This window comes from Rhipicephalus microplus, chromosome 5 (genome assembly GCF_043290135.1).
Source record: "Rhipicephalus microplus isolate Deutch F79 chromosome 5, USDA_Rmic, whole genome shotgun sequence".
Taxonomy (NCBI): Eukaryota; Metazoa; Arthropoda; class Arachnida; order Ixodida; family Ixodidae; genus Rhipicephalus; species Rhipicephalus microplus.
The window spans coordinates 173,047,520-173,073,483 of NC_134704.1; the positions used below are offsets into that span (position 1 = coordinate 173,047,520).

The window sequence follows — 25,964 nt, forward strand, 5'->3', positions numbered from 1 at the left end:
GAATGTGCCCGTTTCAAAAAGCTGCTACAGTTTTGTTGCGACGCAGGCTTCACGCGACCATGAAAACTTGTGATGGGTTTGGTAATCCTCGACTTGCCTGATTGGCCCGCGCACCCGTGGATGCTGGAAAGCCCTATTTAAGCAGTGACTCGGGACTTTTTTGGGGTGAGCGGACTCGGGGTCAACTGCGCATTTCACTACCGGAGACCAGTCATGCAAGCCGAAGGGTATGCCATCATTTTCCGTGTTTTGTATTTGTGACTTAGTGTATTGTGTAAATTTAAGTTGTATTAGATAAATAAACCCCCAATGAGTGCTACCCGAAATCATCGTGTCGACTTATCATCGCTTGCCTGGGCAGAATCGCTCCCACACTTTGTCTGGATGGTCATCAGATGTGTCTACCTTAAATAACCCCGAAGTTTCACTACAAAGTGGTGGAGGTTGCTCAGTAGCAATATTACAGCTCTGCAGTTATGCCCCGAGTCAATAACAAGCATTAAAAACAACCTCGGACTTTTCTACTGCGACGGAACCTCCTACCTTCCTCTCCGCGATGTCTACCCCCCAAGCAAAATCTTTCGTCAGACGCCCAGTGTTTAGAGGCGCACCAAAGGAATCTATATCTGAGTGGCTACTTTACTACCAACATGTAGCGTCATTGAACAATTGAGACGAAGTCACAAAGCCTAAATATTTATATTTGGCCTAAGACAGTGATGCGAAAAAATGGCTCACTACTCAAATTCTAATGGGAGCCCCAAGTTCACGGGAAGAGTGGACGACGCTCTCTGGGACTTCGTTCACAAGTCGGCACTCGATTGAGATCGCTCATGTGCGTCTACGAAACCGGATCCAACTGCCGTCTGAAACCCCTGAGCACTATTATTATGATGTTGTTCAGCTTTGTGCTACGATAAACCCATAGGTGACAGAGGAAGATTGGTTGTGACACCTTTTGCACTGTTTCCGACCGGGTATTCAGTAAAGAAATGATAATTGCGAGCCCGGAAACCTTCGCTGATTTCCACTAGATTTTGCAGCGCATAAACCAAGCAGCCCTGATCAGCCTTGCGTCAGGGCCCCAGCCGATTGGCACATACTATTCTACGGGCATGCAGATGTGGATGCAAAACATCGTACCTCTGGTTGGAATTGCACCCACCGCAGTAACAATACAGCCCCCTCTGTGTGTCACCAGCTGCGCCGCGGCCGAGTTGCGTTGCCCGCGGGAGGCTGCCGACCGCGAAAAAGACCCAAAGACAATAGCTAACTCCATCACGCCGCTTTCTGACCGGCTCAAAGGCATCTAGGACGAGATGCGTCGCCCTCCAATGCCTTGGTCACCACGAAACTCCCGCACCAACGACGGCCGTCCCCGATGCCAAATTTGCCCGCGCATAGACCACACAGCGCAACAGTGCTGGCAGCGGTTTTGAAATGGCAGGAATCATCAAGCGGTGCCCCTTGAAAGCCAGAATGGACAGCACAATCCCTCGGGAAACGAGTACGGCTGGGCCTAGGAGGCCAGCTCGGCCACCCTATCGGCACATTGTCGGAAAGTCAGCGTCTTGCAGTCCCCACTCGTGCAAATGGTACAGATGCACAACTCGTAATTTACACCGGCTTCTCCATAAATGTAACTTTAGAAGAATTAACCAACAAAATAGGTGCTACATTCAAATTGAGAAAGTACTTATTCATCAAAAGAATTGGGGGAGGTGTGGTCACCCCCCACCGTTAAGCCGAAGTAAGACTGGAATTTGGCACCACCAATAAGCCTGAGAAATTTTAGGTAGCCCGTGCAAGCTGCTAGGTGGCCTTTATTTTTGTAGAGCAGCCCGACTTCTTATTGATTTCTCGAAGAAAGAGCTCGCACTCAATGGGGAGGTTTTCTGGCTACGTGTAAACTCAGGTGCCCCTGAACACAATGATATCCTTATAGTGCGGTATACCATGAGCAAATTCGTATTGAACCACGCACAGAGGTGGCTGTTGAACTGAAAGTCGCAAGAGACGGGGTTCACCTTGTCGAACCGAACAGCACGCTCAGAAGCGGACAAGTGGCACGTACAGTAACAAGTATTGTACATGGGAGAGGCCTCATTCGTATTGCTAATCCCACCATGTCACCAGTAAATCCCCTCGGCGGAACAAGGCTCGGATGGGCTGCGTACATTCATGACGCACAGCTAGCAATTACGGCTCTACAGAATGATCGAGTGCCCTAAGAATTTGATATAGAGACTGAGGATCACCTACAGTTATCTGAACGAGAGGCTGCTGTCGCTCATTGAGAAGTACCTTCATCTTTTCACAAGCACTGATAACCCCATCCGGCAAGCGCATGTCGGTGAACACGTGATCGACACTGGTGATTCTCGACTCATTAATCACCACCCATATCGTTATTTTTCTTTTGAAAGGCAACAAATTGAGCTACAAGTTGAAGAAATGCTTCGCGATGGGATCATAAGAGAATCACTCAGTCCTTGGCCATCGCCTGTCGTCCTCGTGAAGAAGCCAAATGGGACTTGGCGTTTCTGGGTCGACTTCCGAAGGGTTAATGAGGTCGCTAAAAAGATGTGCACCCCCGCCGCGAATTGATGACTTTTTCGACGTGCTTCAGGGGTCTAAATGCTTCACCACACTTTATCTAACATAAGGCTACTAGCAAGTTGGTATCAAGAAGGAAGATAAGCAAAAGAGCGCATTTGCCTGTGTACGCGGCCTCTACGAATAAAACATTGTCCCGTTCGGCCTGTGCAATGCCCCGGCCACATTCCAGGGAATGGTTAACAAAGTACTTAGCGGCCTCCCATGGAGGGTTTGTTTGGCCTACTTGGACGACATTGTAATTTTCTCCAAAACCATGGCAACTCAATTGGAGCATTTGAAAAGCGTTTTTTCGGCATTGGATTCAGCAAACTTGCGACTGAATCACAAAAAATGTAGCGTCGCCCATCAGAAAATAAATATCTCGGAGACATACTCACAGGTGAAAGCATACCGCAAGACCCAGACAAAGTAGCAGCCATCAAAAATTCTACAAGCCACGAAATAGGATGGGTGTGCAGAGTTTTCTCGGAATTTTTAACTACTATCGGCCTTTCATCAAAAATTTTTCTCACATTTCTTGACCTCTGACAAACTTGACTGAAAAAGATGCTCTTTTTGCCTAGGATGTGGCTTGGGAAGCGATGATGCAATCCCTCAAAGAGAAGCTGATCACAGCCCCAGTTTTGCGTCAGTTTGAGCCGGGAAAGCCAACAGAGGTCCACACTGTTGCCTGCGATTACGGCATTGGCACCATCCTTGTTCAAAAAATCGAAGCTCAAGAACAAGTCATCGCATATGTCAGTCGCCACCTTAACAATGCTGACATGAACTACAGCAAGACTGAAAAAGAATGCCTCACCGTTGTGTACGCCTGCGGACAGTTTCAGCCGTGCATCTTTGGCGCTAAATTCACTGTAGTTACTGACCAAGCGAGCCTGGTTTGGCTGATGAAAGTGAGGAATCTGAACGGTCGTCTCATGCGCTGGTCACTATTGCTTCAGGAATTCGACTTAACTTTGCGACACCGCCCTGGCCTCAAGACAAAATGCCGACACGCTGTCCCGCTTTCCTCACGATCCCGCGCCGGTATGCGAAAAAAAACCCTTTACCTTCGCTGGTCCTGGATCAGGTGGATGTTGAAAAAAAACAGAAGGCAGTCTCTTGTATCAGAGATGTTGTACAGCCCATCGAGCACCCGTATGCCCTCGTTGTCAGGAGAACCAAAAGAACGGCACGGAGCTTCTGGTTGTTCGACATTGTACTGTATCGGAGGGCGAAAGGCTTCCAGGAAAAAATCGCATGGTGCTTGTGGTTCCTAAGTGCTTGAGATCCGAGATTTTAAGACACTGTCATGACGACCCCACGACAGGCCACTTGGGTGTAAATCACACATGGAAAAAAGTGCGTGGCCGCTATTTCTGGCCAAAGATGTTCTCGTACGTCAGCAAGTATGTACTCTCTTGCCCTGACTGCCTGAAGTGAAATCAACCACCTGGAAGGATGGCCGGTTTTCTCCAACCAGGTCGACCCTTTCAACAGGTGGGCATGGACCTTATTGGACCTTTCAGAAAGTTCGAATCCGGGAAGCACTACGTTGTCGTGATTACCGAATACCACACGAAATTGGTCGAGGCTGTCGCATGTCAGGCGGTCACTGCCGCAGAATCAACAAGGGCGTTCGTCGAACAGGTCGTGCTGCGTCATGGTGCACTGGAGAAAGTGATAAGCGATCGTGGACAACATTTCGTCGCCATCTTGACCGAGGAAACTTTCCGGCTCGTGGGTAGCGAGCATCCCACCACAACCGCATGCCACCCAAAGGCCAAAGGCTTGTGCGAGAATTTTACCCGCACTTTAGCTGACATGCTCAGCGTGTACGTGTCCTCGCACTAACGCGACTGGGATGAATTTTCGCCCTACGTCCTCTTTGCGTACAATTTTTTCCACTCACGAGACGACCAGATTCACGCCCTTCTTTCTGCTTCACGGACATGAGCCGACGCTACCTGCAGATGTTGGGTCAGGCGCGCAAGGTGGATTCGACTACAACCTGGATGCTGTCAAAGTGGCTCGACGACTTCGGCAGGCTTGAAGACGGGTAAAAGAATGGGAGAGGCGTCAGCAGGAGAAGAACAAACACAGCTTTGATGTTAAACGACGAAGTGTTGTTTACCACGAGGGTGACTTGGTGTACGTGTGAACTCCCTCCCGGACCAAAGGGAAGACAACCAAGTTTCTTCACAGATACCATAGACCTTTCCGTCTCGTGTGCCGGGTAGCCGCAAATAATTGGGAGGTGGTACACCAAACTGAAAAAAAAAAACGTGACATTGTTAATGCGGAGCGTTTAAAGCCCTGCCACGTCCGATAGTCTTCCAATGCCGACGATGCAGACGATGAATCTGGTGGTGATGAGCTCGAGTGCAGTGCAAGGAGTGATATCCACGAACAACATCGAGGTGTTCACGTGCGCGGGTGCAGGGCGAACTGTAATGAACAGGAATTACGTCTAAGTGTTGTGCACGAGTTTGGTTCGAGAGTGGGTCAAAAACTCTATTTGTGACATGTAGTGCGCGGGACAGAAACCAGTGTTCCAGTACAGCAGTGTGAAGGCTCCGACACTGACACTGAACTTTACTCTTACTGGAAGACATTTCCAAGTGGTAATAATGCACAACAGAATGTCGGCGCTTAGGACACGGACACTGAGTTGTATTACAGTACCGACGAGTGAACTGTAGTTATTTCTGTTTCGCGATGATTCTTGTTTTTCACCTGTAGTTTTAATTATGTTACTGTTTTAAGATTTTCACCTTTTAGGCACATGTATAAGCATCTCTAAATGAGCACCTCGCAAACTTGTTGGGTTTGAAATCTTCTTGTATTTTTTATTTTATTTCTTTTCGCATTATGCAGATAAAACGAATGGGTCACTCTTTGTCGTAGGGGGGAGGTGTCGCGAAGGCAATGTCCCCCGGAAAGCTTTTTTTTTAGCTACAGCTGGATTTCTTTCTTTGCTAGATGCTCTTGTTAGTGGCGCTATTTGACGACTTTTCTCGAGGGAGAGCCTCGACGAAGAATGAGTGTCTGGGGAGAAAAACTGCATCCGGTCGATCACTGGGTGCCCCGCGGGCCAAACCAGGCACTGCGCCGTATTCCCGACCAGGCTGCAGAAATTAGGTGACTTTCTCCTCTTCTAACCACTACCACCACCAACCCAAACGAGCGAGCCGCTGCTTGCGTCCTCCGGGGCAATCGGGAAGAGACATTCGAGCTCTTTTTTGCATGTCAAGGCCGTTGTAGAGACTGTGCCCGTTTCAAAAAGCTGCTACAGTTTTGTTGCGAGGCAGGCTTCACGCGACCATGAAAAATCGTGTTGGGATTGGTTATCCTCGACTTGCCTGATTGGTCCGCACACCCGTGGAAGCTGGAAGACCCTATTCAGCCAGTGACCCGGGCCCTTTTTGGGGTGAGTGGACTCGGGGTCCACAGCGCATCTCACCACCAGAGACCAGTCATGCAAGCCGAGGGGTATGCATCATTTTCCATGTTTTTTATTTGTGACTTAGTGCATTGTGTAAATTTAAGTTGCATTAGATAAAAAATCCCGTAAGGAGTGCTCCCCAAAATCATCGTGTCGACTTGTCATCGCTTGCCTGTACGGAACTGCTCCCACACTTCTTCGTCTGGATGGTCATCAAATGTGTCTAGCTTAAACAATTCCGAAGTTTCGCTACAATATTATGCCACACAATTAAGCAAAACGGTTCTAAAAACAATACAAAAAGTAGAGGAAAAAAAACATACTCTTGTTTTACACCTGACCTCAAGTCAATGCTGCGAGTTAGAATTTTATTAACTACAATTTGCGTCCAGGCTTAATGGTAGCACATTCCAAACTCTTCCAATAATATAGAACCCACATTGGGGTATTCCGAGACCCTTAGGAGAATTTCATGCGATACCTCATTGAAAGCCTTCTCTATATCTAGTTGCATCATTGCAAATTTTTCCGAGAAGGCATCGCAGCACTCGAGGATCGTCCTTGCAACGTGCATGTTTGTTTTTTTGGATCTCCCCTTTACCAGCACTTTTAGTGGGGACCTACAACTTGCCGTACTGCAATTTCGACCTGCTTGCCAAGACTTTCGCGTATACCTTATAGTCTGTGTTGGTCAAGCTGATGGGTCGATAATGACCAACTGATAACAATTTTTCAGGATCACTCGATTTCGGAATTAACATTGTAAGGCTTCGCCGAAAAGATGGAGGTAGTACTTGTTTATCATATGCCTCTGTTATTACATCCTGCAAGATCCCGGCTAGCTCTTCCTTGAACATTTTATAGAAAACTTGCCCGAATCCATCTGGTCCTGATGGTTTACCATTGCTCAAGTTTTCGATGGCTTTTTCAATTTCCGCGACGGTAGTAGGGTCAATGTTTTCTATGCTTTCTCTCTTTTTATCATCAAACTTGGGCATTTTCTGAAGACATACTTCATCGAAACCTTCTGAAAAAGACAACTTCTGCCCCAGCTTTCTTTCATAATACTTCTCTAAAGCACAGAGAATTATGTCTTTTTCCAGGCTTATGTCATTCTAATACATTCTGGCTTTTATTTCATTTCTTGCAGCATAGCCCTTTACATCAGATATTGACCGCTTCGTTGGTTCTTCAGCGCACCAAAGTTTTTCTGGTCGTGCGCATATAACACCACCTTTATACTATTCAACGTTCAATCGTTTCATTTCAGCCTTTTTTCTTTGTACTTCTAACATGGAACTTAAAGGATTACTTTTTTGTTTGCTCAGGAGAAAATCTAGCTCAGCTTGTAGATCCCTTTCTTTGCTTTTGTCTGCCTGTTTTAGTGCACAGGATTTTTGGATGGCGTCAAATTTGAGTTGCTTCTTAAAGCCTTCCCATGCTTCTAAATAACTTGTTGTGTACGTTTCGCCATACGCCCTTATAGCATTTTTAACTTTGCTTACGAATACTTCATCATGTTAAAGTTTGTCGTTAAATTTTCACAGGGGCAAATTAAACTTTGAGTGTTTCTTTAGACCTATCAAAACATCAACCGCACTGAGGTGACTAAATGACACATTTGTGACCCCATAGTCGCTACAGTGTGATATAATAGCGGTCGACACACATGTTGTATCAAACCTCGCCTGACTATCGTTTTGGTAGTGCGTAAACTTTGAAACTTCTGCACTTCCAAGCACGTAGCAAACATCCGTAATTTCGTGTCTTTCTATCTTTCTGGCACGAACCTTTGCACTAGCATCGAAAATCGATGGGGCACGTACACGATCCGCCACTTTACATACACTATTAAAGTCACCCATGATCATAATAAACACTTCTACTTTTAAATAGCCATCCAAAATATCAAAAAAAACCTCGCCTGGTCGCTTATTTTATTGGGTGCCTACAAACAAATAACATGCCACTTCATTGCGCAGAACAATAAGTCACATAAAACCAAGCCCTCACTATCATCCGTTATTACATTTTCATTTGGTACATCCAATGCTTTTCTAATCAGGAGGGCGCAACCTCCGACTCTTCCGCGTGCAAGAGATACGCACACAAGATAACGTGACATGAAAAGATTCGCCATTCGGTCCGTTCCTGCCTCAGTTTCTATCTTTGTCTGGCACACTGCAATGATATCAAGATCTTTGTCGTCAAGAAGGCGTTGTGGCTAATACTGCTTCCTTCGTCCCGATAGCCCCCTAAAAACTATGGTAGCTAAACGCACTGGCTTGTCTATGTGAATATTTGCTGCGACGAAGTGGCGGACCGAGCGGCACACAAGCACAGCCCTCAGCACGCGACACAAATGCACTTGTCCGGTCGATAGTGTAAAAGATTACGTGGACAACCAAAAAAAGGAGGGGGGAAAGGGGAGGCGCGAGAGTGTGCCGAAGAAGACCTTCTAACTTGGTGCTGTGTCGCTCTGTTTCCGGCTCGGTGGTAGATCAGGCGCCGGTCTCAATGTCACCCGACGATTTGGAAGCTTTGTTGTCGGTTCCTTCGTGCTGCGGTCTCCTGCATTTTCTTGAAATCCTCATTAAGCGTTCGTTTTAACGGCGCCCTGCTTGTGTCCATATCGTCTTGTCAGTAGTTATTTTCACATTCTTCTCTGAGTCCTTAACTGTACTTTAACTAGATTCGGTGTCTTCAGTCTTCGAAGGCTGCTTTGGGCTTTTTTTGTTTTCCACATACACCTCCATTTCCGGAGTTGTAGCGTGCGGCCTCTGGCGGCTTCTTCCGCGTCTGCTTTGTCCATTAGGTGCTCAAAAATTAGTTTGTCACCTTTCAGAGGGTCAGCTGCATTGGCGTAGGTTCACACGCATTCGTTTTCTGGATGAACGAACCACCTACACACCACACAGCGAGGCACACGATAGTCTGTAAAGATATACCCCGTTGTGTGGCAACGCAGGCGTAACGGGGATCTCCCTGAGGAAACCAGAAGTGAGTAATGCCACCGATGCGCAGCTGGTGCAGTAAATTATTCACGATTACGCCCCGCTTTAACTTTAGGCAAACAGTGCGCGTTGATGAACCTTTGTCTTGGTGCTTTGAATCAGCCAGTACTCACGGGTAACTCCTTTCACTTTCCCATACGTGTTTGGTTCCGAACAAACTTCCTCGTCGGGAGCGTAGTGCAGCAGCCAGTAGAGCTTCACTTGAATCTATCTATCTATCTATCTATCTATCTATCTATCTATCTATCTATCTATCTATCTATCTATCTATCTATCTATCTATCTATCTATCTATCTATCTATCTATCTATCTATCTATCTATCTATCTATCTATCTATCTATCTATCTATCTATCTATCTATCTATCTATCTATCTATCTATCTAGCCACTTACGACATTTAGCTCTCCTGGCCGTTTCGATAATGGTATCAATACCTAACTTGGTGAGGCCTAGCATGACTATATGAAGAGCATATTTCACTACTCATATAATGAAAATCAAGACATGGATGTCGTGATCGTCATGATTTAAATTGCATAATCCTGCAGCTCTTGCGTTTGTTTTGTTCACATGGTGTCAAAGGTCTCGTTAATTAGGGAGACGATCGCCGGGCTAATTCTAAGGACCGAAATATCGGCCCCCGAACTGCACCACGAAAGCGTGGACAATTTAGAAGTGGTCCTATTTGGCGCGCCAGCGGACGCTGGTTGTGGCCCAAAGAACAAGTCAGAGACGAGAGTTGATAAACAAAACAAAATAATATTCTCAAATATGGCAAATCAAATTGATACAAAAATATGCACACTCGACCATAGTTGAATACAATATGTCACCAGTCAAACAACGTACTTCACAGTACAGTCAGCCACACTCGAAACAACGGACACAAACAACAATACGCACTGCAATGCAGTCACATGCATCAAACAACCAATACACTTAAAGACTAAAAAGCTCGGAAACTTTTTCAGTTCAAAGTTCTTGGAACAAAAGTCTGAATGATACTCTTCCGAGAATCACTTACTCAAAGTCCAGCGCTGTTGTCATTCCGCTGCCCCCGACGTTTCTTTTCCAGGAAACCTCGCGTCTTCAATTGGCCGCTCTCCAGCACCAAACTTCTTCGCCGGTAACACGTCGGCTTCCCACGCACAGCTGTTGCCACGCGTCTTCGCTCGCTGGCGGTAGGCACACACTCCTGCATGTAGCACGAGTCTTCAACCCTCACGTGGAAATCCTCTTCTTCTCCTCCTTTGTGACTGAGGACAAAAGGCTTCGCCTACAAGGCGGAACACCCTAAGCCCACTGGCGCAAACTTTCTTTTCCTCCTGCTCTCCCATCTCTGCTGCTCGGTTAAATACCTTCCGCTCCAGATTCCAGAAAATTCTCATCGTTTCGCCGGCGCGATGCGCAGCAAAGGCTGGGGAAAGCAAGAGACGGTTTGAGGGCCATACGCGACAGATGACGCAACTGTGCATCACCACGCCCCTTTCCCTCGTGAACCTTCCAGTCTCCAGGGTTTTCTCGGCCGCCGAGGTGAGGGAGGTTAGTCGGCGAGGCTACGCTTTCAAGAGAGGAGAGACGGCGCACCGGGGGAGCCTTTGGATGTTTATTTTCTTCTTTATCGTTGACCTTTAGGCACCTCTGCGCCTGGTATCGTTACTCTCGCTAGAATTCGGCGGTGCGCACTTTTTCGGAGCTCTCGCTAGTGACACTGCCCCCCACTTTAAGAATATTATCACATAATATTCAAAACCACACGAACGAGTGCGAACAGCCACCACACACCTAAAGACTGTAACATAGTCCGTCGCTCATGGCACGTCACAATCACAATAGAACACTCAATACAAATGCACGTTGCAGTTCAAGCTCCCAACACATAAAATATAACCCAGGTACATGAGTACAACGCTCCATCCCATATTCCAAACAATACAAATGTACAAATTTCTGTCTTTACAACAATTGTACAATCCTATACGTCGCATCACCGCAACAAACACTTTGACTCGCTTGACATACAATTGTGGCACAGGATAGCAACAACATTAACGCGACATATCGCACTCAGCACTGCCAAACAGATTCTGATTCGACCTCAGCACCTATCCTGTGTACTTTGAGCGGCGCTTGCGCCCTTTCTTGTGGTGCTCACTTGATCTTTCCCGGCGAGCCCTTTGAAACGACGGTATCTGAGGCGGCGTCTCAGCCATCGTTGTCACTTCCGACACTGTTAACGGGTCATAACGTTCAACCGATCTTGTCTGGTTACTCACCAGCTTGCTAATGTTACGACATTGGGCCTAGCTGGCCGACTCCGTCACCTTTACACTGTCGCTCGGTTGAGGTCGTGCCGACGTAAATCCAGCTGCCCAGCACGTTCTCTCGTTCAACACGATCATCTCCTGATTCACTGTCTCTTGCACCACGGCTTCACCTTGGGCTCGAGTGAGATCCGTCACGGGAGTGTCCTCCACTGTATCTCGCGGTAGCTGGGTTGGCGAGGGCTCTATCTTCTGGTCTTCTTCCAAACGATCGGGATCTTCGGGATCGCTCGACCCTGGCGCCGCGTTGATGTTTACGCTGATGACGTCGTACAGGGGGGTCGTCATACATAGGGCAGTAACCTTCCCTCTGAAGTAAGGGGTTTCAACCTCAATCTCTGCTTCGGGAAGCATCCGAACCGTACTGTTGATTAGGCAAACCGGTTTAGTTTTGCCTGTTAACTCAGTTTCCCGCACCAAATTTCTCTGCACGTTAACAGTGGAGCTACCGGTATCTCTTAACACCGCAACTTTCTTGCCCGCAACTTTTCCAGGCAGCGTTGGCATTCCCTTCGTAACACCGGTTGATCGTTTTGTCTATACAGCACCCACAACAGGAAGTTTCTCCCCATTTTCAACTCCAAGAATCCATCGGTGACGTTGTCCTCATCGGCTTTTCGTGCCACTAGCACACAGGATACCTAATGAGTTTGACTCGCTCCGTTACGACATGCGTCCGCCTTGTGCCCAGTCTGACCACACTTGAAACATTTTACAACAGTAGGGCTCGTAAAGATAGTTCGACAGCTGTTCGCGCGATGACCCACTCGGTTACACAGAAAACATTGCCGAACACTCTTCGGTGCACGCTTCTTTTGTTCGGGTGCCGAATTCTTCGAATCTTCGGGACACTCCTTCTTGAAATTGGCCAAAACTGTGCCACCTTGCGCTTCCAAGAATTGGTAGGCCAATTCAAGCATGTCTTCAAGTGACTCAGCCTTCCTCTCTTTCAAGTACAGCGACAGGCTTGGGTGGCAACTGGTGAGAAATTCTTTTCTGATAAGAACTTCTCTAAGCTCATCATACTCTTGTGCTGTCCCTGAAAGTTCGATCCATCTGTCAAAGTAATGGCTGATTCGGGCGGCGTACTGCGTAGCCGTCTCACCATCACCTGGCTTTCCTGTCCGAAATCTTTCCCGGAAACCTTCCACAGTAAATATAAATCGCTTTAGTGAAGCAGCTTTCACCTTTGCATAGTTGGCTGCATCGGTCGGCGTCAGCCTACCGTACACCCTGAGCGCTTCGCCACTCAAGCAGGTACTCAAAGCAGTTGCCCGTTGATGTTCCGGCCAGTCCTGGCTCCTTGCAATCGTTTCAAATCTGTGAAGGTACGCGTAGAGGTTGTCCTTCCTTTCATGAAACGCTACGAGCAGCTTGCTTGGGTTCAAGCGGAAGCCATGATCTTCCCGTTCGCTGCTTTCAACTCTAGCTTGGACGGGAGTTTCACTTCGCTGTTGCAAACGGAACCGCTCGAGGTCCATCTCGTTCTGTCGCTGCCATTCCCTTTCCTCTTTCTTCTTTCAGCTGTCGCTCCTTTGCCTATCTTTCTTCTTTCACCCTTTCAGCTGCCAGCTTTTCTCTCTCCAGCTCCAACTTCAATTGCTACTCTTTTTCTTCTTTCAACTGTCGCTCCTTTGCCTCTCTTTATTCTTCCGCCCTTTCAGCGGCCAGCTTTTCTCTCTCCAACTCAGCTGCTTTTTCTTCCTTGGCTCTCTCAGCTGCCAACCTCTATCTCTCCACCGCCTCTTTCTCCTTTTGAACTACGGAAGTGGGTAACACTTCCGTAGTTCGGCGCCAGCAAGACCCATCTTCTCACCAAGAACTACTAACCTCTCCAGATGCATGCTGTCTCGCAAATAAAACCTTGCCGCGTGCAAAAAAATATCTGCCTAAATAAGTCTATCGGAACACTTTCCTGCACTCGTTAACGAGAACACTGAGCAACACACAAAATCAATCTGATAGCACTATCAACAACACAAGGCTCTTTCGCACTACTTTGGACACACTGTGCACAAAAAATGTCCTGTTGCGGACGCCAGAATAATTGTCACAGGTCCCGTCAATTAGGGAGGCGATCGCCGGGCTAATTCCAAGGATCGAAATATCGGCCCCCCGAAGTGCACCACGAAAGCGTGGACAATTTAGATGTGGTCCTATTTGGCGCGCCAGCGGACGCCGGTTGTGGCCCAAAGAACAAGTCAGAGTGGAGAGTTGATAAACAAAACAAAATTATATTCTCAGTTATGGCAGGTCAAATCGATACAAAAAATATGCACACTCAGCAATAGTTGAATACGATAGGTCACCAATCAAACAACGTACTACACAGTACAGTCAGCCACGCTCGAAACAACGGACACTAACAACAATACGTACTACAATGCATTCGCATGCATCGAACAACCAATACATTCAAAAACTTATTCAGTTTAAAGTCCTTGGAACAAAAGTCTGAATGATATTCTTCCGAGAATCACTTACTCAAAGTCCAGCGCTGTTGTCGTTCCACTGCCCCCGAAGTTTCTTTTCCAGCAATCCTCGCGTCTTCAATTGGCCGCTCTCCAGCACCAAACTACTTCGCCGGTAACATGTCGGCTTCCCACGCACAGCTGTTGCCACGCGTCTTCGCTCGCTGGCGGTAGGCACACACTCCTGACTGTAGCACGAGTCTTCACCCCACAGGTGGAAATCCTCTTCTTCTCCTCCTTTGTCACTGAGGACAAAAGGCTTCGCCGACAAGGCGGAACACCCTACGCCCACTGGCGCAAACTGCCCTCTTCGCCTGCTCACCCATCTCTGCTGCTCAGTTAAATACCTTCCATGCTAGATTCCAGAAAATTGTCATGGTTTCGTCGGCGCGATGCGCAGCGAAGGCTGGGGAAAGCATGAGATGGTTTGAGGGCCGTCCGCGACAGATGACGCAACTCTGCATTACCACGGCCGTTTCCCTCGAGAATTTTCCAGGGCTTGCTCGGCCGCTGATATGAGGAGGTAAGTCGGTGACACTATGCTTTTGAGAGGGGAGAGATGGCCACCCGGGGAGCCTTTGGATGTTTATTTTCTTCTTTATCGTTGACCTTGAGGCGCCTCCGTGCGCTTGGTATGGTTACTGTCGCTAGAATTCAGCGGCGCGCGCTTTTTCGGAGCTCTCGTTTGTGACACATGGCATGCTGCAAAACTGCTATGGTATGACATGATTGAATGGCGAACACAAGCGACAGACCCTAACTTAAAAATCATGACATGCGTGTCATGTAGCAACATGACTACTTGCCAAGCTCATGATGCGTTCACGGTCGTTTCGCTAGCGTCACGCATACCAATTTTGGTATTACAGGACGTGAATGAATGACGAATGTAGGATACTGGGGCAAACATAATAAACATGAGATGCGTCTTATGTAACAACATGACTACATGCTACGCTCATGATGCGCTCGAGGCCGTTTCGATAGCTTCACATTTACCAACCTCGGTATGACGCGAGGCGAACGGACTACAAAGGTAAATGACATATACAAACATGATAATCACGACATGCGTGTCATGTAACAACATGACTACATGCCACACTCAATGTACTCGCAGCCGTTTTACTAGCTTTATGCCAAATTTGGATTACGTGACGTCATAAAATGACGAAAGTATGTTTCTGGCGAAGACGTGATAATCATGAAATGCATGTCATGTGAGAACAGGATTACAGACCACAGTCAAGGTGCCAATACATTTCGACGTGACGCGGTGCGCGTGCTTGCCGGCGTTCATTTCGTCGCGTCACGCCAGCGGTGCCACGGCAGGCGCCATTCTTGCCATATACTCGCAGGTTCGCGCCGCTCTGCGTTACTTTGACACATGCGCGTTTCAGCGGGTCTGGTGTCCCTCCTTCACGAAAGAGGGAGACGCAGTGTTGTCTGAGTAACGCATCAGCGCGAAATGCAGCATGTCGCATTTTGCGCAATTTGACGCTAGTCGCGCGTGGCGTAAGTCTACAGGGTGCTTGCATTTGGCTAACATGGCGCCACGGCGCCCAGTGTGCGCGCGTGTCAACACTAGATTTGAGTATATTGGGCCCTTCATGATGCGCTCGCGGCTGTTTTCCTAGCTCCACATACACCACGTTTGGCGTTACATGATGTCTATGGATGACGAAAGTATATGACTGGTGAAAACATGACAATCCTGACACGCGTGCCATGTAAGAACATGACAACATACTACGCTCATAGAGTGCTCACGGTCGTTTCGCTAGCTCCACATATACTAAATTGGGTATCACGTGTCGTGAATAGATGACGAAGGTATACGACTTGTCCAAACATGGTAATCATGACACGGAAGTCATGTACGGCATCATTTACTTCCACCACGTAATGTTGTGCTGATTTGAAATTGACAAATCAACCTTTCTCATTCGTGCTTCGCATATCATCGATTCCAAGTGTGCGTGGGATCTGCCATTTTTTTTCACTGTTTCAGAACTCGCAATAGTCACCGCCCACACTTCGTTCATCTGGAATGCACCAAGCACTACGACCTCAGTCAGCAAACCCAGACGAGCCAAAGTGTCACGAAAATGTCACGAGCCAAAGTGTCACGAAAGGAGAGATGCACACACACACAGCGCTAACTTGCAACTAATGTTTTATTTGCGATCACACACGCCGTTTATACAACAGTAGACCGATAAAACCTGGATAATGTCACGTCAAGAATACAGCACAGCCCATGCACGTGTCATCACCGATAGCGACAATCTACACTAGCACCGTCAAAGTGAAGATTCTAGATACTTCTTTTCTTTAGATGATAATGCTAAGGAAGCCACACTCACACATTTTTCTTTCATTTTGTCTATTTAAAAAGCTTCATTAATTTCACGTGTGGTTCTGTCACGGGCCTTAAAGAGTATACGGGTGTTTTGGAACATAGGGACGCAACCGCACCTCTGACAGTGAAGGGCCAAATGACCACATACAGCTCTTTCTACATTGTACTTGTGTTCCCTTAGTCTTTCATTCACACACCTTCCAGATTGGCCGATGTATTCGCAACCGCAAGTCAAAGGAGTGCCATAGACGACACCACAACAACAATTCACAAATTTTTCCCGGTGCTTAATCTTACAAACCTGTTTCCCGCTACTTTCTGCATTGACCTTTTTGCACATCCCTTGCAACTTTTCGGGAGCAGAAAACACTACATCCGCACCCGCGTTGCTTGCTATCCTTCGCAAGTTATGCGAAATGGCATGCATGTAAGGCACTACAGCAACCTTGCCTGCCTTAGTGGCGGTTGCCAGGTCTCTGACGTTTGCCGTTCCTTGCCTGCTTATACATTCAGAGACAGCGGTCAACAAGTGCAAGGGGTAGCCAGAGTTCAATAAACGTTTTGCTTGAGCCCACAAGCTCTCATCAAGCTTGTGGTGGCACGACTTCATTAGTGAATTCTGAAAACAGGATTTTATCACAACACGCTTTACCGATTTCGAGTGAGCGGACGTGAACGGAAGAACCAGTTTATTTCCTCGCGGTTCATAGCTCCAGCATACTCTTGCTGGCGAAAAATACAGCCCGAGGTCAAGGAATCTTATGAAATCGTCATTTTGTACTTCATGCGTCAGCACCAAGGGAGATAACACTGTCAAGAACATGGTTAGAGTTTCAGTCACAACTGCGTCGAAATTGTTAGGATCATTTTTGGTAACGATCAGATAGTCATCTACAAATTAAAAAAACAGCAATAACGTCAGTATGCTTCATACGTTCGTCAAGGACATTGTTACGTTTTGCTAAAAGCATGTCGCTCAGGTACGGGGCTATGCAGGAACCTATACATATCCCGTTCTTTTGTTTTACAGTGTTTCCATTCAACGTCGCATAGGTCGAGTTAAGATAAAAGTAAAGAAGCTCTAAAAACTGATCACTCGACAGACCGGCAGTAGTTTGAAAATCAACCGCTCCTACTCTGTCTATATCTTCCGACACACACGCCATCAAATCTGCCTGAGGGAGGGTGTAATAAAGGTCCTTAACGTCAATCGAAAAAGCTAAAAGGTCTGCGTTTTTCTTGCCTGCAAGAAAGTCTAGCACTTGTTCCGACTTTTTCGCCAAAAAGGGGTCGTCAAGAGATATCCACTTCGAATGTTTTTGTAGAAAGAACGCAATGCACTTTTGCCAGGATTCATTCTCCGAGATGATCACTTTGAAAGGGCAGTCAATTTTATGCGTCTTTGCCGTGAAAAATATATCAAGATCCACTTTTTTTATCTTCTCGATTGAACTAACCAGGCCTTCAAGATTAAAGCTTTTGCATAGCTTCTTCGCGTTAGTTCGCACTTTTTGAAACAAAATATTGTTATGAGTATCAAATACAGAATTGATGGCCTCTGACGCCTTCGCTCGATACAATGATTTACGCATAAGCGCAAAACCACAGTCTTTATCGGCTGGTAGCAGCGCGAGTGAATTGTCCTTCAAGTTCCTAATGGTCTCCTGAATAGCACATCTGCCACCTGTAGGACGGACACGCATGAGAACGTCGACACCTTCAGATACACACCTGTCAACGTCACCTTCAGGTACTTGTTTTGAGACATTCCGAACCATCCCTAAAAGTTCGGGGCTAGATTTTTGCGGCTCGACGGCGAACTTTGGTCTACACTTGAGTACCTGTCGCACTTTGTCGGGCAGGTTCACATCACCGATAACGTTAAGAGGATTTGATGGTCTGGAGGGCTTCTTCTGTACTTGCGTCCTCAGCCCCGGCACAACTTGCCGCCAGAGAAATTCGGTTGTCCGTTCAGCTAGGAGCGAGTAATCGCGCTAGTCGTTGAAGCTTGAGCTTGGTCCCAGAATGAGCCCGAGATGATTTCTGTGCATTCGAGTTTGCCTCTGCCATTCGGATCGCATTACCTTGCAAATACGAACACCATGGTTGGAGGAAGGCAAACAGTATCCAAACAGTGCCAATACTTCAGGAGAGAGCACCTTGTGTCGGATGTAGAACCCAAGTGTCCGAGCTCTGCAGGCTGCCGTCGCGATCAGCGGGATGATTCGGCATGGGTCGGTGCTGTACCATAATGGAATGCCCGATGTACAAGAAATGAACTTTGCTAAGGCACGTTGCCGGGCTAGTTGGTTGAGATTCATAATTTTCACTGGTATAGCGCACTACGACAAGGACACACACAAAGGAGAGATGCACACACAAGCAGCGCTAACTTGCAACTAATGTTTTATTTGCGATCTCACACGCTGTTTATACAACAGTAGACCGATAAAATTAGGATAATGTCACGTCAAGAATACAGCACAGCCCATGCACGTGTAACGTGCAAAACGTAACAAGGTCCTTGACGAACGTATGAAGCATACTGACGTTATTGCTGTTTTTTTAATTTGTAGATGACTATCTCATCGTTACCAAAAATGATCATAACAATTTCGACGCAGTTGTGACTGAAACTCTAACCATGTTCTTGACAGTGTTATCTCCCTTGGTGCTGACGCATGAAGTACAAAATGTTGATTTCATAAGATTCCTTGACCTCGGGCTGTATTTTTCGCCAGCAAGAGTATGCTGGAGCTATGAACCGCAAGGGAATAAACTGGTTCTTCCGTTCACGTCCGCTCACTCGAAATTGGTAAAGCGTGTTGTGATAAAATCCTGTTTTCAGAATTCACTGATAAAGTCGTGCCACCACAAGCTTGATGAGAGCTTGTGGGCTCAAGCAAAACGTTTCTTGAACTCTGGCTACCCCTTGCACTTGTTGACCGCTGTCTCTGAATGTATAAGCAGGAAAGGAAGGGCAAACGTCAGAGACCAGGCAACCGCCACTAAGGCAAGCAAGGTTGCTGTAGTGCCTTACATGCATGCCATTTCGCATAACTTGCGAAGGATAGCAAGGAAGGCGGGTGCGGATGTAGTGTTTTCTGCTCCCGAAAAGTTGCGAGGGATGTGCAAAAAGGTCAATGCAGAAAGTAGCGGGAAACAGGTTTGTAAGATTAAGCACCGGGAAAAATTTGTGAATTGTTGTTGTGGTGTTGTCTATGGCCCTCCTTTGACTTGCGGTCACGAATACATAGGCCAATCTGGAAGGTGTGTAAATGAAAGACTAAGGGAACACAAGTAGAATGTAGAAAGAGCTGTATGTGGTCATTTGGCCCTTCACTGTCAGAGGTGCGGTTGCGTCCCTATGTTCCAAAACACCCGTATACTCTTTAAGGCCCGTGACAGAACCACACGTGAAATTAATGAAGCTTTTGAAATAGACAAAATGAAAGAAAAATGTGTGAGTGTGGCTTCCATAGCATTATCATCTAAAGAAAAGAAGTATCAAGAATCTTCACTTTGACGGTGCTAATGTAGATTGTCGCTATCGGTGATGACACGTGCATGGGCTGTGCTGTATTCTTGACGTGACATTATCCAGGTTTTATCGGTCCACTGTGGTATAAACAGCGCGTGTGATCGCAAATAAAACATTAGTTGCAAGTTAGCGCTGTGTGTGTGTGCATCTCTCCTTTGTGTGTGTCCTTGTCGCAGTGCGCTATACCAGTGAAAATGATGATTCTCTGTAAAACATCCCAGAAATAAACCCCTATCCAACAATGCAAAGAACGTGATCTATTGTCTCCGGCTTTCGGAAGATCATACAGTTCGAGCCCCATGGCATATAAAGTCCTCTATCTTCTAAAAAAAAGTCTTAACCGGTAGCGTTCCAGAGTGTAATTCAAAGAAAAAGCTTTTTGCACTAGGCTGAATTTTCATTTTCTTAACACGCCTAAAAACATCATTGCCTTCTCCCCCGCTTTAATTACCCATACATAGGAACTGGAAAAATGATATCGCATACGTCTTTATGCAATTTCATTTGCCCGATTCAAAAAAGGTATTCATTGGAAAACCAAACTTACAAGAACCGGACACTGTCCGGAACTTCCTTAAAGAAACCTCGCGTAGCTCCGGGCATGCTTGCAGTGCTAACCACAAAGTTAGGCAGAACACGACAAAGGCGTAACTGGCATACTGTTCTTAAGAATGGGTGTTGAACATCTCGAAAAAAAATAAAACGATCAACTAGTTGTCGCATGAACAGATGCGCCAGGCTTAGTCCCCCCTGTTTTACTCTTCGGAACAAATTTGTCCTACTACATTTTTTGGAAGTAGACCCCCAAATAAACACAGAAAATATCCTATGCAGCTTTTGCGCATGCATCCGTGAGCAACACAAAACCTGCATCAGATACCATATTTTGCTCATTAAAAATAAGTTGCATACAGTGGTTCTGGCAAACATTGAGTGACAGTTGCCGTTCCACTGCGCTGTACTTTCGCGTGTTTTTTTTATTTGTACAGTTCAGTAGTCATTAGTGTTTTTGTAGCGCTGGAAAGGCACTCCTATCGATATTTAACTGGAGTATCAAACCAGTTAACGTTAGCATAGGTATCTGGGGTCGATGTTCAGTCTCTGTGCCACAATCCCAGACACTTTCCCCAATTAACCCGACTACCTGTAATTTCTCCGAAATTTTTAACAACGGCAACTGTCTCTTGTACACTTTCTTTGGTGGTGCAACACACTGCTACATCATCAGCGTATGCCAAAACCTTTACCTCGGCGTTAAGCAGTCTGAAACCACGGATAGTCTCATTTTCTGTTATGGCCAAGCACAAGCTCTTCATGTACAATGCAAACAAGAGTGGACTTGCCGAACAGCCTTGGCGTACAGAACATTCCAGCCTAATGGAAGACCCCGGGACCTTGTTAATAATTAGTCGCGTAGTAGAGTTCTTATACGCCAAAACTATGCCCTCTGTAATCACCGATCCGTCATTGACATGTTCAAGTATGGAGAATAGCACATCTTGCGGGACGCAGTCAAAAGACTTTTCTAAATCAAGCTGGAGGATCACAACATGAAAATTAAAAGCATCGCAACTCTCAAGGACACATAGCATTGTGTGTGTGTTCATCAATAATGAGCGCCCCTTGATGCCACACGTTTGGTGCTCCCCAACTATTCGGGTGATTACAGAATGCAATCTACCTGCAAATATTTTCATGAGTATTTTGTAGTCAGTGTTGGTTAGCGAAATGGGCCTATATGACAAAACGAGTTTTATATTTGCTTCGTAAACCGTCTTAGGTATTAGAATGGTGTGCGTCTCGGCAAATGAAGATGGTAATGGTTTGATTGCGTAGGCTTCCTTCAAGACAGCTTGTAACACTGGTGAAACTTCTGTTTTAAAAGCTTTATACCACATCGCACCAAGATCGTGAGGCCCCGGTGACTTCCCAGTGGCGAGATTATCTATTGCATATTCAATTTCAGAAACGGTTATAGGCCTCTCTAAGGCTTCTTTCGTTTCGAGGGATAATTGGGGCATCCGGCTCAAGAAAGTGTCCTTGAACTTCGTAACAACTACTAACACGGCTGCGAAGAGACCCTTGTAATACCGAAAGAAAGCTTCAGCGACAGTGCTGTTAGTATTTAGGAGAATTCCATTTTCTTCTATTTCGTCGATGTGATAACGACGCGCTCGTGATTTCTCGATTCCAAGCGCGCGCTTGGTAGGAGTCTCCCCCATAGCCCACGCCTCTGCTCTCGTTCGAATAAGGGCTCCTCTGTAGCGTTCCTGCTCTACTAGCTGAATTTGTCGTTTCACCGTTCGAATATCTTCCATATATGCACCGGGCTCCTTGCTTTCTAATGCTATCCATTTCTTAAGCGTTGTTCTGAGTTCATTTTCTTTCATTCTTTCTTGATGTTTTAAAGTACTAGATCTCGATATGTCTTCCATTTTAACACTTTGCTTCAAAAGCTCCCATTCCTGTTCAACATTGCCGGCTCCGATCCCTTTATAGTTCCTAATTCCCTCAATCACAAAATTATTAAAAATGTCATGCCGAAGTAGTTTAGCGTTAAACTTCTATAAATCCCATCTAAATTGGTTTTCTTTTTGTTTAAGTCCCACGTTACATTGTACAGGGCAATGGTCAGAGAAAGAGACAGGTAAGACTGTGTAACTATTGCTTTTAGCTAGCGTCTTCCCTGCCATGTATATTCTATCAAGACGTGCGTGACTGGTTCCCTGAAAATGCGTAAATCGAACTTCGCGCCCTGCTTTGAGGCACTCCGCAACATCATCAAGGTCAGATTCATTCAGAAAGTCATAGAGCACTTTTACGCTTCTGTCTCGCACATGGCGGTTATTAATTCTATCCTTCGCGCTCAATACACAATTGAAATCCCCCAATAAAACAAGCTGTTTTGGTGTCCGTAAATGTTGCTTCATTAACGTAAAGAAAGTTTCTCGGTCTGCCTCCACGTTCGGCGCATAGACACAAATGACGCGCCTTTCAATTTCGCTAGTACTAAAATCACAAGTCACTGTTCTACCAGAGTCACAAGAAAAGTGACTTTCAACAATCAATGCCGGAATCTTTTTACCAAAAAGAACACAACCGGCCGAAGTTCCATTTGCGTGACTAACTATGGCTTAATATTTAGACGTAAACCGCAGCACCACGCTCCGGGTCTCCTCTTCACCTCCCACTTTTGTTTCCTGCACGGCTAACAGGTCAATATCTTGGTCAATTAACAGGCGATACACTTGAGCCTGCTTTTTCCTGGAGGCCAAACCTCGGACATTTAAGGTTGCAAAGCTCAATGCCCAGTGACTAGCCATCGTTACTCGCTAAAAAAAGGAGGGGGTAGGCCCGGAGCATGGTGCTTACCATTTATGTCTAGCTCCCTTCCCTGCTAGACGTCTCCGGGGCCATCCGGTGGTCCCGCATCAGTTAGCTGCTGGTCCCTTGGAGTGCCAACCGGTCGGTCCCCAGGTAGATTAGACTTCGCTCTGAGGCCCGAGCGCCGTGCCGGTGTCGCCTTCGCTGGTGGTCCCTCAACTTTGCTCTCGTGAGCAGTGCCCGCAGATTGCTCCAGCGAACGCTTGACCGCCGAGCTCGTGTTGATCCCACGTTAGTCTTTACTCTCGAGGCACCGGTGAGAATTGAACTCACGATCTCCTGTTTAGTAGACAGGCGCTTTGACCAACTAAGCCACGGCGCTTTTTTTTCTTTATTGCTTTTAAACAACTTCAAGCAAAATGATTATACACAAAATATATACACTTAATAAAACACCAGCATCAGCTTGGCCAGTGTACTTGGTTTAAAAAGGCTTCACAGAAGCCAATTGGTTCAGTACAGGTAACCATTCAGGGGGTTCAGGCTGCGACGTAAACAAGTCTCTTGTATACAGCATACTCTCAACAAAATAGTCTGTTGCTGAATGAGCGTCTATACGATTATGTCGAGCATCCATTCTTCTCTTCCACACACTATGCATGCAAAGCATCATTAACATGTCAATAGGCACTTCCCCTGCAGCTGCACACGGAAGAAAACGGATTCCGAAAGCGTTTATATGTAGATCTTTTTGGGAGTCCGTTGTAGTACGTGCCTCAAGAAAACAGCATCATGGCAATCAAGAAAGATATGATTTATCGTTTCTGGTTTGCCGCAGATTAGATAGTTGACAGACCGCGGTACAAAAAGCCCTTTACTTTTCAGCCAGGGCAGTACAGGGAGAGTACCGGTATGCACTTGAAAGAAGAATGTTTTGACAGCGGGTCTGACCAACATGCTTTTAACACGCTTTAGCACGTCATGCTCGGAACCTAGCCTTTACGGAGCTCGATAGACCGGCACTGGTAAGTAGACATCAAGAAGGCCACGATACAGTTTCTTTTTAGGCACGCCGAACAAGTATTCATACGAAAACCTTTCCTTGAGCAGGCATGTAGCCGTAACTACTTTTCGCAAATAAGGACTCAGTAGTCCATCTTCGAAAGAAAAGGATGACATGATAAAATCAGGTGAGGGGTTCTGCAGTCTTGCTTGTATCACTGTTATAAAGAAATTGTCAGTCTTATTTTGAGCAAATATGAATCTGCGCACCAACTGCTTGAAAAACAAATGTAAAAGGCCCAGACCACCATATTTTAGCGTACGAAATAAACTGCACCAGCTCGTGCACTCCCACTGCGATCCCCATATAAAGGTCGCGAATACTCGGTGCATTTTTTGGACTGAAGTACGGGTCAGGGTTAACACATCTAATACATAGAACACTTTTGCAACCAAAGTACGTTGCACACGGACGCTCCGGTGAACATAGCAAAATTGCGGCCACCCCACTTATCAGCACAATTTCTAATGCGTTTATTTTCCTCAGACTAATACCCTGTAGCATTGCGGTAATGATCCAAAGGCACACCGAGGTACTTTCCTGGCATGATTTTCCAATTCGTGTTACAATAAACTTCGGGTGTGCTTTGCAACTGCCTTGCCAAAAGCCCAGACATTTTGGCCAACTATTTGCACTACGCGTTGCTGCACAAAATTCCCTAGCTATTCGTACAACTTCTTGCGCACTTTGTTTGCCACTGCAAAACACTGCAACGTCATCAGCATAACCTAAAATTTTAATTTCACTTCTGAGAAACGTATACCTCCTTATACTTGGTGTTGCAAGTAATCGCAAACAAAATGGCTCCAAGTAAAGCGCAAAAAGGAGTGGCGACGAAGCACAACCTTGCTTCACGCTCGAGCGCGGAAGAATTGGAGCACTTACTTCTTTGTGGATTACCACATTGGCCATATAGTTGTGATACACCATTTTAACACCTTCGGTAATGACAGTTCCTACATTCATATGTTCCAGCAATAAAAACAAAACTTCATGTACAACTTTGTCGAACGCTTTATGCAGATCTATCTGAATCATGGCCACGCGGCCATGCTTTGCGTCACAGCATTCTAAAATACTTCTGGCTATGTGTATGTGAATATGGTTCTGCCCTTAATACCACATGTCTGATGCGGGCCGACAAGAGATGTGACAACGCCTTGGAGCCGTCTTGCTAGAACCTTCATGTATATTTTATAGTCGGTGTTGCTCAAACTGATAGGTCGGTAGGACCACTGAAAGCAGCTTTGCGGGGTCATAAGTTTTGGGGATTATTACTAAGTGTGCTGTCCTGAAAGAATGAGGTGTTTGCTTCTTGTAGCATTCTTTGATAACTCGATGTAAAGGCAGTTCCATTTCTGTCTTAAAACATTTGTATATGACACAACCCAGCCCATGCAGCCCTTGTGACTTGCCGTTACTCAGGTTATCTATAGCTGTTTCAATTTCTGCTACAGTAATTTCTACTTCTAGTAGCTCCCGCTTAGAGTCTACCGATTTCGGCATAAGGGCCAAAAAGTCTTCTTTGTATCGTTCGTGATTTAAATTGTATTGCTGAGATGTTCCGTATAAAGCTCAACAAAGACGTGGCTTATCTTTTCGCGGTCCCGGGTAATGTGATTGTGGTATCAAATTTAAGTTATCTCTTTGTTTGCTGCATGTTTCTTTTCTTCACTGAGCACTCGCTTAGTGGGCGTTTCGCCCATCCACAGCCGTTCATGCGAGCTCTTATCATTGCTCCGCTGTACGTTTCTACTTCGATGAAATCTAGCTTTGCTTTCGCCTCCTTATTTCTTTTTTAGACTTTCCCGACACTTCA

At 46.2% G+C, this 25,964-nt stretch overlaps 1 non-coding gene across 1 annotated transcript; it reads right to left on the reverse strand.

Moving 5' to 3' along the window:
• Nucleotides 1-23,390: 23,390 nt before the first annotated feature.
• TRNAS-ACU (transfer RNA serine (anticodon ACU)) lies at nucleotides 23,391-23,464 on the reverse strand. The gene has a single exon. It is a non-coding gene; the product is annotated as a tRNA-Ser (tRNA).
• Nucleotides 23,465-25,964: the final 2,500 nt, after the last annotated feature.